This window comes from Macadamia integrifolia, chromosome 7 (assembly GCF_013358625.1).
Source record: "Macadamia integrifolia cultivar HAES 741 chromosome 7, SCU_Mint_v3, whole genome shotgun sequence".
Classification (NCBI taxonomy): Eukaryota; Viridiplantae; Streptophyta; class Magnoliopsida; order Proteales; family Proteaceae; genus Macadamia; species Macadamia integrifolia.
Genome location: NC_056563.1, coordinates 13,260,489 through 13,277,649, shown reverse-complemented (window position 1 = coordinate 13,277,649; position 17,161 = coordinate 13,260,489).

Below are 17,161 nucleotides of genomic sequence, written 5' to 3'. Positions count from 1 at the left end.
GGCAGAGGAAGTCCTTTGCAGAGGCTTGAAGGCTATGGTGCTTGACGGTTGGTTAAAGCAGTTCCCTGGTCTTAGAGGTGTGTCAACTCCCTCCCATTTACTGTCTGCTGACAATATTTTTCTTTTTATGAATGCATCAACAAAATATGTGAGAAATTTCCATTCTTTCCTAGTTAAATATCAAGCCTACTCTGGTCAAATATTTAATCTTGAAAAAAGTAGATTATTTTTTGGAAAGGTGGCCTCCCACAAGAAGCAATTCATTATGGAGTTCTTGGGAATTCCCTCTGGAAGGATGCCAACCAAATATTTGGGTGTCGAGATTTTCAAAGGAAGAGTAAAAAAATACTATTTTGCCTTTATTGGATAAGATAAAGGGTAGATTGGCAGGTTGGAAGGGGAGACTATTATCCTTGGTAGGAAGGGTGGAGTTAGTAAGATCAGTGATCTCTAGTATCCCAATTTATAATTGGGAAAACTACCTGATTACCCACATTTGGGTTTTACATTGCCAAATTATCCATTTTGTGTTTGGGTTTACAAAATTACCCAAAACAGTAACTTCACTCAACTTACAATTTATTTTGCCATTTTTACCCCCAACTATCCCCACCCTCCCCCCCCTTTTTTAATCACCTTCTCTCCAACCATCCTGCTCAACCTTCCTCCAAACCCCCATCCGCTACTGCAACTGAACTGGGAACGAGTTTGTAGGCTAGAAGAAAAGATTTTATTTCGGTTTCGGATTTTCCCCCCTTTTTAACCTCACATAAACCGTAGCCTTACCCTACTTCAATTCAGTTTGAGTAATGAGTACCTCACGCTTTCAATGTTGATACCAATAAATACACTTGCGTTTTTTCCAAGTTCCCACCACACACCAGAGGAGAGAGAAGAAGAAGAAGAAAATCTCTCTAGTTTTCTTCGCTTTGCCGTCTTCAATTGTGTCACGGAGTGGTGACCGTTAGGTAGACGAGCATCGAAGTAAAGGGTGAAGCTTAGTTGGAGGAGTAATAAGAATGAAGGAGGTTATATGGAGCAGCTATTGGGGGGTTAGAGATGATGGGTCCATTGCTCGTCGACATTAACACCAAATCTTTCTGCGATGATGATGATGAATACATACATATCATGATATGATATGAAACAAAAGGAAGCAAATGAACAATAAAATTCATAAACACAATCATCGTCTCTATGATCGCAATTGTAGTGGCGAACCATTTCGTAGTTAGTAGCCTCCTGCACACTCCTCTTTTTCTCTTGATCACCGTTCTTATGGTAGCCCGACAATTTTTCCTTCATCTTCTCGAAGATTCCCTTTTTCTATTTGGGCACACTCAGTAACTAGGAAGGTACATGCGTAGTGGCGGTGGCCTCTTCAGGTTTCTTGTGCTGCCTCACGGAAGTGTCTTGCATTTCTTTATATAAAAGTGAAAGGGTGGCAAGAAGAACCAGGGGGATGGGGCATGTAGGCGCACATTGCAGGTCGGGTGGCATGAAGGAGGAGGAGGAGGTCTTGGTGGGGGTAAAATTGTCAAAAAAAAGGCCTTTAGTTGAAGGAGGAGTACTGTTTTGGGTAGTTTTGTAAACCCAAATCTGATTTTATGTATTTTTGTTAACTTAAACATAAGTTGGGTAATTTTGTAGGAGGAAACCCAAAAATGGGTAGTCACGTAATTTTCCCTTTATAAATTTTGCTATGTATTGGTGGCCTGATCACTCTATCAAATTAGTGGAAAGGTGGATGCGTAACTTCATCTGGTCAGAAGATATGGATACAATTAAAAAAATTGTGGTGAAATGGGATTAGGTTTGTAAGCCCAAGTGTGAGAGTGGTTTAGGGGTAAGAAGGTTGCGGGATGTGAACCATGCATGTTTGAGTAAGCTAGCTTGGCAGATTAAGCATAAGGACTCTTCCATGAGTAAATTTTTCCATGTCCGGTTCATTAAAAGTGACGGTTCTCTAAAAAGGGGGCAAATTTCCTCTTCAATTTGGCAAGGTATTAAGAGGGTTTGGAGCTCTGTGACCTCTCAGGAGTGTTGGACGGTCGAGAATGGACAAAAAATTAATTTTTGGACTGATTGCTGGTTGGATAATTTGTCTATTGAGGAGATGTTGGGGGCTGAAAAGAATTCTTTTGAGTCGCTAAAAACAAAGGTTGTTGATTTCATCCATTTGAATAGGTGGAGTTTTCCAAGTGTAGAATCAGATTCTTATCACTGGAATTTTTGAGATGATCAAAAGTATTTTTTTTTCTAACATGGAGGGCGTCTGTCATTGGAGACCATCTTCTTCAAGTGTTTTCACTATTGAGTCTGCTTAGGAGACTATTAGAAGGAGATCTCCAAAGGTGGGGTGGTTCTCAATCCTTTGAAAATCCCATCTCCAGCCTCGTCAAGTTGTGTTTGGGTGGAGGTTTATTAAAAACAAACTCCCTAGTGACAATAATATGAAGAAACGTGGAGTTTCCTTGCCTCTAGGTGTGAGTTATGTGGCCATCAGCTGGAGTCAAGGGATCACATTTTCTATTATTGCTCTTCTGCAAGTCTCTTGTGGCAGAAATTTTGTGCTTGTTTTGGCATCCTTTGGCCAAACTTTGATGGGATGGAGGATGCTATGAGTTGGTGGAAAGCTCAAGCGAATCTGGTCTCTTTTAAGACTATATGGCAAAATGGTTTTGTCCTAATCCCATACTTTATATGGATGGAAAGGAATGCCAGAAGACATGACAATATTAGAAAGTCAATGGATCTTTGTTTCGACATAGTGAGAGGTGAAGTTAGTGCTCAATCTTTTGTGCACTCAGGTTTGGCTATCTCCATCGTTGATCTATTATGTGCTAGAAGAATTGGGATTCTAAGGACTCTATGCAGGCCTAGAAAAATCTATGAAATCTTTTGGTGTCGTCCTCCGACTGGATGGTGGAAATTAAATATAGATGGATGCTCTCTTGGGAACCCTGGAAAGTCAGGTGATGGAGGTGTGTTTCGAAATGATAAGGCAAAGGTAGTGGAAAATTTCAGGTACTTCTTTAGAATCCACACAAATTTTGAGGCAGAGTTCTTGGCTGTGATATCAGGTATCGAGCATGCCAAAACTCTCGGGGTTAAAAAAATCTAGATAGAATGTGACTCTGTGGCGGTTGTCACTTTGTTACAGAAAAATAAGATCCCTTGGATGATTTGGTAGAGGTGGATAAATTGTATGCAATACTTGAGTAAAGTCGAGTGAAAAATCACTCATTGCTATCGAGAAGCTAATTCAATTACTGATTACTTATCTAAGTCTGCAACTCGCTTTGAAGTTTCATCTCCTGTGCTTTCTTGGTCGGCTTTGGTCAAGATGGATTTGGACAAGGATGCTTCGGGGTGTCCAAGATATAGAATAATTTGATTTAGGGATTTTTCTTCTTTCCCAATGTGGGCGCTTTTGGGTTTGATTCCCCTCTCTGTTGATGGCAATGCCGAAGGTGGAGTTGGGGCATCTCCCAATTCAACCAGTTGATGTGTGGGGGGTGTATTTTCCCACTGTTTTTGTACAATATTTTCCTTTTTTCTTTAATACAAATGATTCTTAGCAAAAAAAAAAAGTGCGATTTTTTATTCTGCTGATGGCAATGCCGAAGGTGGAGTAGTCTCCCTTTGATCCCAAATTATGTAGTTTGATTTATATTCTTTTTATTCTTTTTTCTAAATACAAATGATTTTCTAGCGAAAAAAAGCAAGGGTTGCAGCTAATTGTGAAAATTTTCCACCATGAGGAGGAAAGGAAGGAAGAACAAATGAGATAATTAGGGTTTCAAAGAGAGAATGGTCCTCCGCTTGAGTTTTGAGCACTCTCCACCACAATACTCCAGTTTTTCATCATCCTAAGTATATTTTCTTCAACTCATCTTTTCATTTAAATTCATTTTGTTATATAGTTTAGTCATATTGCTCACAGAAATGGTTTATTTTGCTACTACCTCTCTAGGTATTAGTATTCAGTAACGATTTTAAATATATTTCATAATAATTTTTCCTACATTTTAAAGTAATTTTCTTATTATAGTGTTCATCTAATTTTCTTTGAGTATTTGGATATTTCATTTCTCATGGTTTTCCCATGCATAATGAATGTATATTTTTTTAAATCCTTTAGTATTCTTTGTTTTATTTTGTCTCTCATGTTGAGATTTTTATAGTAAAATTGCATTATTTTCCTTTGTGTTTTATGCTATTTTAATTTTTTTTTTCAAAATCTTTGTGTTTATGTCATTTTAAAATGAGTCTATTTTTGAAATTTTACAATTGTAGCATAAGCTTCTTTCATTTTTATTACTTACTGTTATTTTTTTTTTCCCTTTTTGCCTGGTTTTGTTTCATATTAAATGTTTTATAGTAGGTCTGTGTAATGTTCCGGCCCCATTAATCTTGGCATAATATTGTTCTATTTGGCTTATAGTCATTTTTGGGTGTCACATTTTTTTCCCTTTCTGTAGAGTCTCCACTGTGGCCCCACATATTTTCAGGGTTGACTCTAATACCACCTGTAATGCCGTAGCTTTATTAACCTTGGCAGAATTTTGTCATTTGGCTCATGGGCCTCAAGACTTTAAAACGCGTTGTTCCATTTTGAGGAGGCTAGAGGTTATTAACTAGCCCAACAACCTCCCCTTAAGTGGGGACTAAAGGTTGCTCATCCTCATCGATCTCCCAAACCCCCTGATACTTATCGTATTTTTTATAAAGATACCTTATCAATCTCCCAGGCGAGTACATTTGCCACATTCTCGGGCATCATAGTCTACATCCATAATGGTTTTCACAAACTTACGGGAATTTTTTTACATTTAGTTGAAAATTTTAGGCATTATTTAGTAATATGGGCATTTTTATATTGTTAGTTTATTTTACTACCCTTGAATTTTATATTGATTTTTCTGATGGTATTGGTGTTTGTATGTCAGTATGTTACACATATTTTTATTATTTATTCTGACTTTTGTTTTTTTAAATGTTAATAAGGTATTTTTAAATGTTTTATGCATTTTTTAGCATCTTAAGTATTCAAGCATTATTATGATGATTTACAATGTTTTCATATTAGTCATATTATAATCTTTTACCAAAAAAAAAAAAATAGTTCATATTATACTCTTATCATTTCATGCATTTAGTAGGATTTTGCATGGTAACATCTCTAATGGCTTTTTTATAAATATTTCTTTTTGTTGCATATGATTTTCATGTTAGCATATTTAGTTTCGTTTATATATTAACTTCTGTTTTGTAGGTAGATGCATAAGAATGGGTTTATCCTTCTCTGTATTTTATGAATATTATGGAATTTAAGTTTTATTTTTAGAATATTTGTACCATGTAAACATGAAATCTATTTAACTGAGAGGTCCGCATTACCAAACACCTTCCTTCGTTTTCAACTTAACTCAATTACCACTGTCATGATTTGACTAGTCTTCATTAGAGGTCAAACTTAAAGTCACATTATATTTATGGATTCTAGAACCTAATTAATTAGATGGTGACTCTTTGTTCCCTTCTCTCAGGAAGATGATAAGAGATTCCCTCCGAGAGGACAAAGATAAAATCCATTGTTACTCACAGCAAGAAAATCCTGATTTCATTTCAAGACTAAATTCTGGTCTCTATATAAAAATCATGAAATACCCAAGCATTGTGCTCTAGCCATTATATGAATCACTTCCAAGTTTTTATACTTTCGCTATGAGCTTATGATTTATTCCATTTGTTACATAAAAATAAATAAATAAATAAATAAAGGTAGAATTTGAGCCATCATTTTTGGTTTGTTATCAAGGGAGGGGGTTTCCCACGCTGCCAGTGTGAGAGGAGCCCACATCCATAGTCAGGGGACAGAGAGTGTCGATGCAAGGCCTGGATGTAAGAAGGTGTAAACAAAAATCCTTATATTCTTAGTTTGGATATCTTTTCCTTTATTGTAAAATGGAGAAAATAACCTTACCTTGTTGCGTGGCTCTACGCCAAGACACAGGCGGACAGAAAAAGACTGCATTCCCCCATGCCTCTGTGCAGCCTCCCGTTGACTTGCACGTTGGCTCATTGACTGCACAATCTGACAGGGTTCTCTCGCCCTTGTTAGGGGGAATTTGACCTTAGTAGAACAATCCTATAATGACAAGATCCACGCACTACCTGGGAAAGGGGAAGGCAAGGGGGGAGGAGAAAGGATTCTCACTAGTCATCTTGAGTTGGGATTTTCATGGGCCACGACTAGCCTCAATCCTAACCCCAGTCCAGGTCCATTAAATTATTCATGGGCCAAACCTATAGTAGATTAAATCTGGTCAATTTATGCAAAACGAAAACTCTTAGCCCAAGCTCAGAATCAAGTTCAATTTGTCAATGGGGTGCTTCAAGAGGCCTGTGGAACTGGTGGAATGAGCAAATTAGGCATGTTTCAGTTGGGGCCATGGACCAATACGTAGTAATAGCGTATTAATATGTGGGCCAGCGGCTGAATCCAACGACAGCCAATTTGTTGGGCCAGAATTTGGAGGGGAATAGAAAGGGTTGGATTAATGTAATTGGGTTTGATTCTTAAACACGGTTAATTAGGGAGGTGCACAAAACTTAATCATGTAAGTAGGGTTGTCCATCGTCTATTTGCATCTTGCATCGGTTTTGATGTGAGAATGAGTAAAACTGAAACATGAATTAATGATGATGAATCAGTTTTGGTTTGCTTTGGTTCGTTTTCTTGGTTTGATTTTTGGATTACCATGGAATTATATTCAACAGTTTGAAAAAAATGCATTTTTTTATGAATTTTGGGTTGGTATCGGGTTATATCGATTTTTTAAGTTCGGTTCAGTGTCTTATTAATTTCAATGAGGTACAATTTGGTTTTAGTTCACAAAACCTTAGCCCAAAACATGATCCAATAAACTCATATTAGTTTCGACGGTTCAGCTTCGATCAGTTTTGTCGGTTCATGCAAGGTTTTGACACCCGGAAAATCTTGTTGGTGAAAAAGAAGTAACTTTACTTTCTTCCTTTTTTAGCATTATATTTTTTTTTTTCTTTCCATGATGGTAAAATCTTGTCATTCATATGTATATTCGAAAAGCATCTCTTGAAATGATATAATGGTAAGTCATTTTCATTATTATTATTATTTTTTTTTTTTTTTTTTGAGAAATTTCTTTTTTACCCTCCTCGACTCAAAGAACTTTTGCAATAAAATAAATGACAATCAAAAAAATAATACAACTTCTCAATTCACCACTTCAGTTATAACATGATATACCCCAGTAAATAACTCTCTAAACTTTCAACAAATGTGTGGAGGTATTCAAGGGGATAGATGAATATATCTCAGTGTATTAATTTGACAAGATTATTAGTTTTGAAAATGAAACATATTTTACTTAGAAATTAAAATGTGCCCTTTTGAAAACTAAAATGATAACCCTTATGCTCTGTTTGGTTGCAAGGGGATTTAAAGGGAAGAAGATGAATTTTTAAACTAAAAAATAAACTTATACAATCCCCATGTAAATGTATCACTAAACTTCAAATCATTCCATATTTGGTCATTAAAATTTTACTTTACTTTACATTCAAAAAATCCTTTGCTATAAAATGTAAAATAAAAATTATATGTAAAATGTATCAATACTAAATATAGAAAGAAATTTAAATGTTTATAAAATCACATGGAGTAATGAAAACAAAAGTTTCTTTTTTAAGTTTGAAATTTTCACTTCCCTTCCGTTTAAATTTTCCTCGTAATTAAACATAACCTTAGGTAACATTGATGGTAGGACGGAATTGGACTCATGCCATCAGATAATTGGGCATACCTTACGAAACCATTGAACAAGTGAGGAAATGAATTGGAGAAAATTCAGACCACCTACTTAACAACCAAAATGGAAAAAGATGAAAGAGTACTAAAGAACCAAATAGGTTAACAGTGATTTCACCAAAATACCTAGAGATTTCCTCTTTCATTTTTATAGTATCATTCTCTAGAACTCTAAAAGCCATATCATATATTCAACTAAATATTATGAGATGATGAAACTTCAAATTCCAAGTAACGTTTATATGGAATTACAATGATCAAATGGATTTACAATTATGGATCAATAGAAATTGGTCAAAACTGTAATGAATACTATGCATACTTTATTATACAACATAAACTCAAATATGTATTTTATATGACTAAAATTTCTAAGGGATTAAGCGTCAGTCTACTGGAGCCATTGTGACATCCAGAATCTTTAAATGTTTGATTTAAAAAAATAATAATAATAATGACAAGACAAAGTGTGACATCCAAGAATACGACAAGTTACTAGACTTGGCTGGGAGATCAGTGAGAGGTGATTCCACCAAGAATACAGCAAATACCAGGGGGTTTGGGAGATCGATGAAGGTATACAAACTTTAGTCCCACATCGCCTAGGGAGAGATTACTAGGTTAGTTAATAACCTCTACCCTCCTTAACATGACACAACACGTTTTAAAGCCTTGAGGCCAATGGGTCAAAGAGGACAATATTGTGCAAGGTTAATGGGACTAGGGCATTACAAATGGTATCAGAGCAGACCTCGACAGTGTGTGAGGCCAGAACGGGGACACTATGCCCAAAGGGGGATAGATTGTGACACCCAAGAATACAGTAAGTACTAGACCTGGCTGGAAAATTGGTGAGATATCCCCACCAAGAATACAACAAGTACCAGGGGTTTGAGAGATCAGTGAGGGTGTACAAACTTTAGTCCTATATCGTCTAGGGAGAGATTACTGGGCTAGTTAATCACCTCTAGCCTCCTTAACATGATACAACTTGTTTTAAAACCTTAAGGTCCATGGGCCAAAGAAGACAATATTGTGCAAGGTTACTAAGGGCGAGATGTTACATAAAAAGTGGAAAAAATTTGTCAATAATTTGAGAAAAATGAAAATGAATGTGTGTGTGTGTGTATGTTGTACGTGTTCCCTTATGTGTTTAAAAGGGAGTGGAGACAGAGGAGTTCTTGGTCATTTCATTCTCGACTAATAGAATGAATACATCTTAGAAGTTATGGTGGATACAATTCAAAGAATCAGAATCGAACCAATCAGATTGGTCAATGTAGATATGAATCAGTTGAGAACAATCCTGACTATGATCGAATAGAATCTAATTTAAATAATTAGATTTAAACCTCAATAAATATCTTTATTATTACTATTATTAGAGGAAAAATTCTCTCATATTTAACTCTACTTGGACTTTCCCAATTAAATGGGGTTAAGATCCAATTATGCCAATTCAACTTCTGTTAAAAGGCATCTTTGTTGTTGTTGTCTATTATTGAATATCTCACATAGTATGCAATTTTCCTTTTTATTTTGTGTTATTCTTTCTAAAGGAGTTGTTTTACACTTCTAAAAAATACATAAAGGATGACTCCACATTCCCATCAAATTTACATGAAGTTGTACATTATCAGGTTATTGGTGCCACAAAAAATTAATAAATGCCAACAAGAAGTCTTACTTTTATTTTTTATTAGGCCAATGAAATAGCTCCTACATAACGATTATAGATGAACAATTGTGATAACTTCTTAAAAAAATATATGAATTTCAAAATGATTATGACTGTTTTTTCTTTGTTGTGGTTCCTATTTGTGTAGTTTGATTACAACAAATTTATCTTGAGGCTTATCAGTTTTGTGCTTATAAATTCAATTTAAGATATAAATTTGATCTATGTTCACTCTCTTATTACTTAAATTCATGGTTTCTCACTGTGATTGTTATATCATGTCTTCCTTAATGTTACTGACAGGAACTATCTACATGCTTCAACTGAAGAAATCAGTCAAGAAGAAGATACTTTATTTATTGATGTTAATAACATCATAAGAGGATTTTGGTCTGAACCTTCATATTGACATTCTTAAACCTATTGCATGTCATATGGGTATAATCGAGCTTCTAGATTTCTATGGTTGTCACACCCCACTTCCAATGGACCAAACTTACTATTAGGAATACCGGTGGTGTGAGTAAGACACATACCTGTCTTACAAACGTACTAAGATCTCTGATCGTAATACCTTAACATTTCATAATCTCGCATCACAAACTAACCAAAAGCAGCGGAATCAGAGTATAATAGTAGAATCATCAATAAAATGGAGAAATATTTAATGATAATATAATATACATAACCAAGTTATTCTATTACAATTATCCAAGACTCATAAATATAAACCACAAAATGTACAATCCATAGTCTATATCAAAAAGTATCAAAATATGATGTACAATCTCATGGTGTGGTGTAAGCACAATGGTCGTAAGCACAGTCCTGATCGTGCTCTCTCGGTTCTAGCATCCACCAGTCGCTTACACCGTACTCTGACACAGAAGGTATTAGGTCACACACCATCGGCACCACAGTACCTACATCATCATATAAAAAGGGTTTATACGTGGGGTGAGCTTTTCAACTCGCTCAATGAGGGGTGGGGTTCAAGCACATCCAAGTATAACAGTTACAGTAGTAATTTATGGTGCATGATTATAGAAATTAAACACATAGTCTATGATGCTCGTGATGCAATTCATTTCTTTTATTATCCATTGAACAATACAACTAAATTTGGTAAATGCTACTATGACACATTAGGCTGTATTCCTTATCTCGGAACCATCATCGACTACTCATGGATACAAACCTTAGCCGTGACTAGAAGCTTGCCAGTCTCCATAAGCGTTTATGGGTCACCCAGCAAACCCCTGATAATCTCCTCCTGGCTGTCACAGCATTGGTACCAATTATTAGCCAAGCCTGACAAGTTCCTACCTCCGGTAACAATCACATCGCACTGTGAGTGTGGCATTCCAGAAAGGCACATCAAACATACCACAATGGGTTATCCAACACCTTAACCCTTGTTGGCAAGGGTTCATAGCATAGAGAGTGATACCTAACCACATATATGCTAGATGCCTTCATAATAATACAGTTAGTACAAATTACATGATATCGGTAACACATCGGCCACCAAGTGTAATCCATCTCCAAATATAGTCTCGGGTAATCGATACTGGTAACACATCGGCCACAAAGTGTAACCCTTGACTATTTACCTAATCTAGCATGCATATAACAGTTGAGAATGGACTACGTAACACCGGTATCAATCGTCGGCCATAAAATGTATCTATTTCCAAATGTAGTCCCGGAGTATACGATACCGGTAACACATTGACCACAAATTATAATCCACGACCACAACTAACTCTAATGCCTATAATCAATGCATGAATGCAACATACATACGCAATCACGAAACTGGTACCACCTCGGCCACTTCGGATTCCATCTCATATATACAACAACACATGGCGATCATGGTACCGGTACCACCTCGGCCACAATGGATCCCGCCATACATCTCCACAAGAGTTCATATTAATTCAATAAAAATGTAACATGTGACAGCATACAATCATCATTTGAACAATTAATAATCATATAAAATCCTACACATGTAAGCAGTTCTATAATAATAAAACAATCCCAAAAATAAAGCAACCATCCCTCACCTTGTTAATGCTCGTGTGTGTTAGGGTTTAAGTACGGCCACCAGCCGATCAACTCAATTCTGACTTCGGGGCATGTGTGCAACACTGTCCTAGACACAAGGCAATCGTACATCAATACATGTCAGGAACATCGGGAGGAACCCACATGGGTCACCCCCAAAGGGTATAGATAAAGTCCTCTAGTGACAGTAATGCCACTGGAAACACCCACCGGAAACAGACACTTTCCATTGGAAATATTAGTGTTGTTTCTGGTGGAGGTGGCAGAGAGCTCCTAGGGGTTCACCAAAAACAGCCCATCGGAAGCAGGCCCAGTGTTTTTGGTGGCTTGCTTCTGGTGGCAGTACAGAATTGCCTGTGTGATTTGGGGCTTTTCGGCTCGGGCCCGATCATTGGGATTTATTCCATAGAGTTTTTAGGGGATGTTCCTAGCATCATTCTAAGCTAATAAAATCCTGATTCCACCTAGCCATTTGGGAGATACATCGATCGAATGATCGAAATCCTAGTTGGTCATTTGGCCAATCTTGTTGCCAGAGCTCATCGGACTCAGTTTGACCTCAACAATGGCACCGAGGACATAAAATACGCATTCTCTGAGCTCAACATGGTTTGTACACCAAGATTCCATCCAAACCTAGCTTAAAATAGGTCAAAATGAAGAGGGAGAGTAGTAGAAGAGATTGTACTTACCTCGGGCAGAGATTCCAGAAACTAGGCGGCAGCTAACACCAAGGTAAGCCCTTTCACCCTCTTCTTCCTCTTTCTTCCTCTCCTCTCTTATGTTGAGCACAAGTGAAATGAGGAAATGAATTCCTCATTTCCCACTTATAAGGTAAATTGGCCTTAGGGCCTGTTTGGTTGAACCTTATTCGGTCCGATTGGTTTAATCCGACTTTCGGAGCCCGAGGACTCGACTACTTAGGTTTGTAAAGTGCTCATGTCATGAGGAAGGTTTTGAGGATGATTTGGGATCATCCAAAGCTATCAACGATTTAGGTGGCGGGACCCACAGGCATTGAAACCTTAACAGCAGCCTGTTTGATCATTGGAAATAGTCACCGGAGTCAGGCCCAGGCTGTTTTCAGTGGCTTATTTTCAGTGGTCAAGACAGCAATGTCTTGACTTCTTGCTGTCCTCCAATTGGTCTCGCATGGGTAGTTACCCTCGACCGTGCTCATTGTCTTTCAGTAATTTTGATACGTGTCGGGATTTAAGTGTGAGGTGTCGGGTCACTTACCGTTTAGGATCGAAAGGTATGAATCCCTGCTAGTTGGACTGGCACGTAATACACAAACACATAGGGTCATCTCTTCCCCTATTGCAAAGGGTGGCCGTGAGCCAAAACCCGACTGTTCTTTTGATCTTCGGTCTGAGACCTATCACAACAGTTCAAATTAGACCGAGTCAAGGCACTGGTGTAACATTACCCCCACCTTACAAAAATTTTGTCCTTGTAATTAAACATACCTGGTGAATTAAAAAATCTAGGATACTGCTTTAACATCTCATCTTCCTGTTCCCAGGATGCTTCCTATTCAAGGTGGTTAATCCATTTCACTTTGACGAAGGAAACAGTGCGGTTGTAGAGAACATGGTCCTTCCGGTCAATAATCTTCTCTGGGTCTCCACATAGGCAAAATCCTTGTCCAACTCACGGGGTATTTAACTCAAGACGTGAGTGGGGTCGGGAATATATTTCCTCATCATAGATACATAAAAGACATCATGTGTACCCTCCAACTTTGGTGGTAAAGCTATCCGATAGCTACCAGTCCGATCCTTTTTAATGTATCGTACGGTCCCATAAACCTCAGACTAAGCTTTCCCTTCTTACCGAACTGCATTACCCCTTTAACTGGGGAGATCCGTAAGAACACCTTGTCTCTAACTCCAAATTCCAGATGTTTCCTTCTGACATCTGCATAGCTCTTCTGTCTTGACTGAACTGCTTTTATCCTCTCTTTGATCACATTGACCTTCTCACTGGTTGCCTGTATCAAGTCTAGACCCAAAATGTGTCGCTCACCAATCTCATCCCAATAGAGTGGAGTCTGACAGTTTCTGCCATACTGTGTTTCAAATGGAGACATTCTGATGGTGGCCTAATAACTGTTGTTGTAGGAGAACTCAATAAGAGAAATGTGCTCATCCCAACTATAACTCATATCTAAGGCACATGCTCGAAGTAGGTCCTCCAAAGTCTGGATAGTCCTCTCTGACTTACCATCGGTCTATGGGTGAAAAGCTATGCTAAAGTTCAACTGTGTGCCCATAGCCTTCTACACACATGTCCAGAACTTGGAAGTGAATCTAGGATCCCGATCAGAGATAATGCTAACTGGTACACCATGCAATCTGATGATGTTATCAACATACAACTTGGCCAACTTGTCCATAGAAAATGTGACCTTGATTGGGATAAAGTGAGCTGCCTTAGTCAAGCAGTCCACAACTACCAAAATAGCATCCATATCCTTCTATGTGTGGGGTAGATCTGTGACGAAGTCCATGGTAATATTTTCCCATTTTCACTCTGAAATAGGTAGTGATTGTAATAACCTATGAGGCCTTTGTCTCTCAGCCTTAACTTGCTTCATGGCCACATTATTCTTCATTCATTTCCACTAGTAGGAGCCCTTGAGGTCCTTATACATTTTAGTCCTGCCAGGGTTAATGGAGTATAGAGAGCTATGCACCTCTCTCAAAATTGTGTCTCTCAATTCACTATCACTAGGCATACATAACCTCTCTTTGAACTTGAGAGTTCTGCTTTTATTTACTACGAAATTCGGGTCTTTCTGGGTTCCTTCCTTGCATTCTATTATCAGCTTTTGCAACTCTACATCAGTACCCTGAGCTGCAATGATCCTATCCACCATACTAGGTTGTACCACCAATGCCAATAGTGACTTCCACTAGTAGCTCTAAATCCAATTTCTTGGTCTCCTCTATGAGATGCTCATTGGTGGTCAGTGATGCAAGAGTCAGTGACTGGGATTTCTGACTAAGTGCATCAGCTACCACATTGGCCTTCTCTGGGTGATAGTGGATAGTACAGTCATAGTCCTTCATCAACTCTAACCAACATCTCTGTCTCATGTTGAGCTCTTTCTGGGTGAAGAAGTACTTGAGGCTCTTATGGTCATTGTAGATCTTGCTCTTCTCACCATATAGGTAGTGTCTTCAGATTTTCAGTGCAAATATCACTGCTGTCAACTTCAAATCATGGGTGGGGTAGTTCTTTTCAGAATCCTTCAATTGACGGGATGCATAAGCAATGACTTTCCCGTGCTGCATCAATATACAACCAAATCCTAGTTTGGAGGCATCACTATACACAACCATACCACCTGTACCAGTTGGAATAGTCAAAATTGGAGTTGATGCCAATCTTTGCCTTATTTCCTTGAAGCTATTTTCATAAGCATCAGACCACTCAAATTTCACACCCTTTCGTGTGAATCGGGTCATTGGGGTAGCAATGTGGGAGAAGTTCTCAATAAACCTATTATAGTATTTGACTAATCCCATAAAACGACATATATCTGCTACACTCTTAGGAGTCTCCTATTCTAGGACTGCCTTCCCTTGTCTAAAACAATGTGGCCTAAGAATGGCACCTGTGATAACCAGAATCCGCACTTGTTGAACTTGGCATAGAGTTGTTTCTCTCTCAGACGCTGCAGTACTAACCTTAGGTTAACAACATGTTCTTTTGCACTCTTGGAGTAAACTAAGATGTCATTAATGAATACAATCACAAACTTATCTAAGACATCCTGGAATACCTGGTTCATCAAGTCCATAAATGCATCTGGTGCATTGGTCAACCTGAATGACATCACCAATAACTCATAATTCCCATACCTTGATCTGAAGACCGTCTTACTGACATCACTATCCTTGATCTTGAGTTGGTGGTAGCCCAATCTAAGGTCAATCTTGGAGAATACCTTGGCACCCTACAACTGATCAAACAAATCATCTATCCTTGGCAAAGGATACTGGTTCTTGATGGTTACTTGTTAAGCTCCCAATAATCAATACACAACCTCATACTTCCGTCCTTCTTCTTGAAGAACAAAATCGGTGCTCCCCATAGAGACACACTAGGTTTAATGAATACCTTCTTCAAAATATCCTGAAGTTGCACCTGCAATTCTTTCAATTCTATAGGGGCCATGCGGTAAGGGGCTTTTGACACTGGTGCCAAGCTGGAGAGTAAATCTATAGCAAACTCTGTCTCTCGATCTGTGGAAAAACTTGTCAAGTCACTCAAAAATACATCGTGAAATTCTCTCACCACATCTAGCTCGGTTAATGGCTTAATCTCTATATCAGTATCCATCACAGGTGGTAAGTAGCCTTGACACCCTTTATTTAGCATCTTCTTCATCTGGAGTGCTGATATAATAACCTTTTTCGGTTCCTTGGGCTTATCCCCTTGAAAGACAAACTCACCTCTGTATGCGAACAACTAGTCCATTTCTAGAATCACGTTGAAGTTGGTCATATCCAACTCGATCAAATGAGTATTCAACTCATGTCCACCTATGGTCACTAGATAAGGCTCATATACATAGTTCTATGATGGTAGCGGCCGGAGAAGATGGACTATGCATCCCCGTCCCCTATCCTCTCTCTCTCTTCACCTTTATGTGGAGGGGGAGGGGTTCAAGTCGTGTGTGCTTCACTTGTGGGCCCTGCACTACCATATTGCCGCTTGGAGATACGTCGAGGCCTATTTCGTAAGAGGGATTTGGATCTGTTTCCTAAAAATTTCAAAATGAATTCAACTTTTCCTTCCATCCATTTCTTTCCATACACAACCTACTAATCATGCTTTAATGACACTCACTAATACCAGTACTCCAATTACAGATTACAAGATAGAAACAATCAATCAAGTAACTACAAAGCAACAATATTTCAATTTTTAAGAAATGTATTTATATCCAAAAGCATTTGAAATGCAAACAGAAATAGACATCAATACTGTTATTAATACAAAACTGATAGAAACAATTGTTACAAAGTGGAAATCAGAAAAGGAGAGGAGTTATTTGATGTGCAATGTTAGATTGTCAGTTAGTGATGCTTCGTAACTGTTGAAAAATACGAATAATCTGGAATATCACAACAGAATCCTCCCCACTTCTCCAACTTTTGCCATCCTAATAGAAACAGAGACAGTTTATGACACCAGATTCACATACGCAGTTTATAGTGGCATTATGTGTGTAAGAAAAGCAGCAAAACAACTACAATAACTAAAAAGGAAACAACAATGAAATTTCTGTAATACCATTTCATATACCAACCATCTAAATAGATGACAAAACTAAGTAAATTTTACCTTAATTGAATAATAAACTTCTTAATTGAATAATAAACTTCTTTTTATTTATAATAAAAAAAGTAACTATATAATCATGAATCGTTTATCTCACCAGTATTAAGAAAAAAAATCTTCAACCTGATAATCTTCCACTGACAGGTCCTACAATCGTATTGCAAAGTATATAAGATATTGTATGATTGTCTTACAAACCT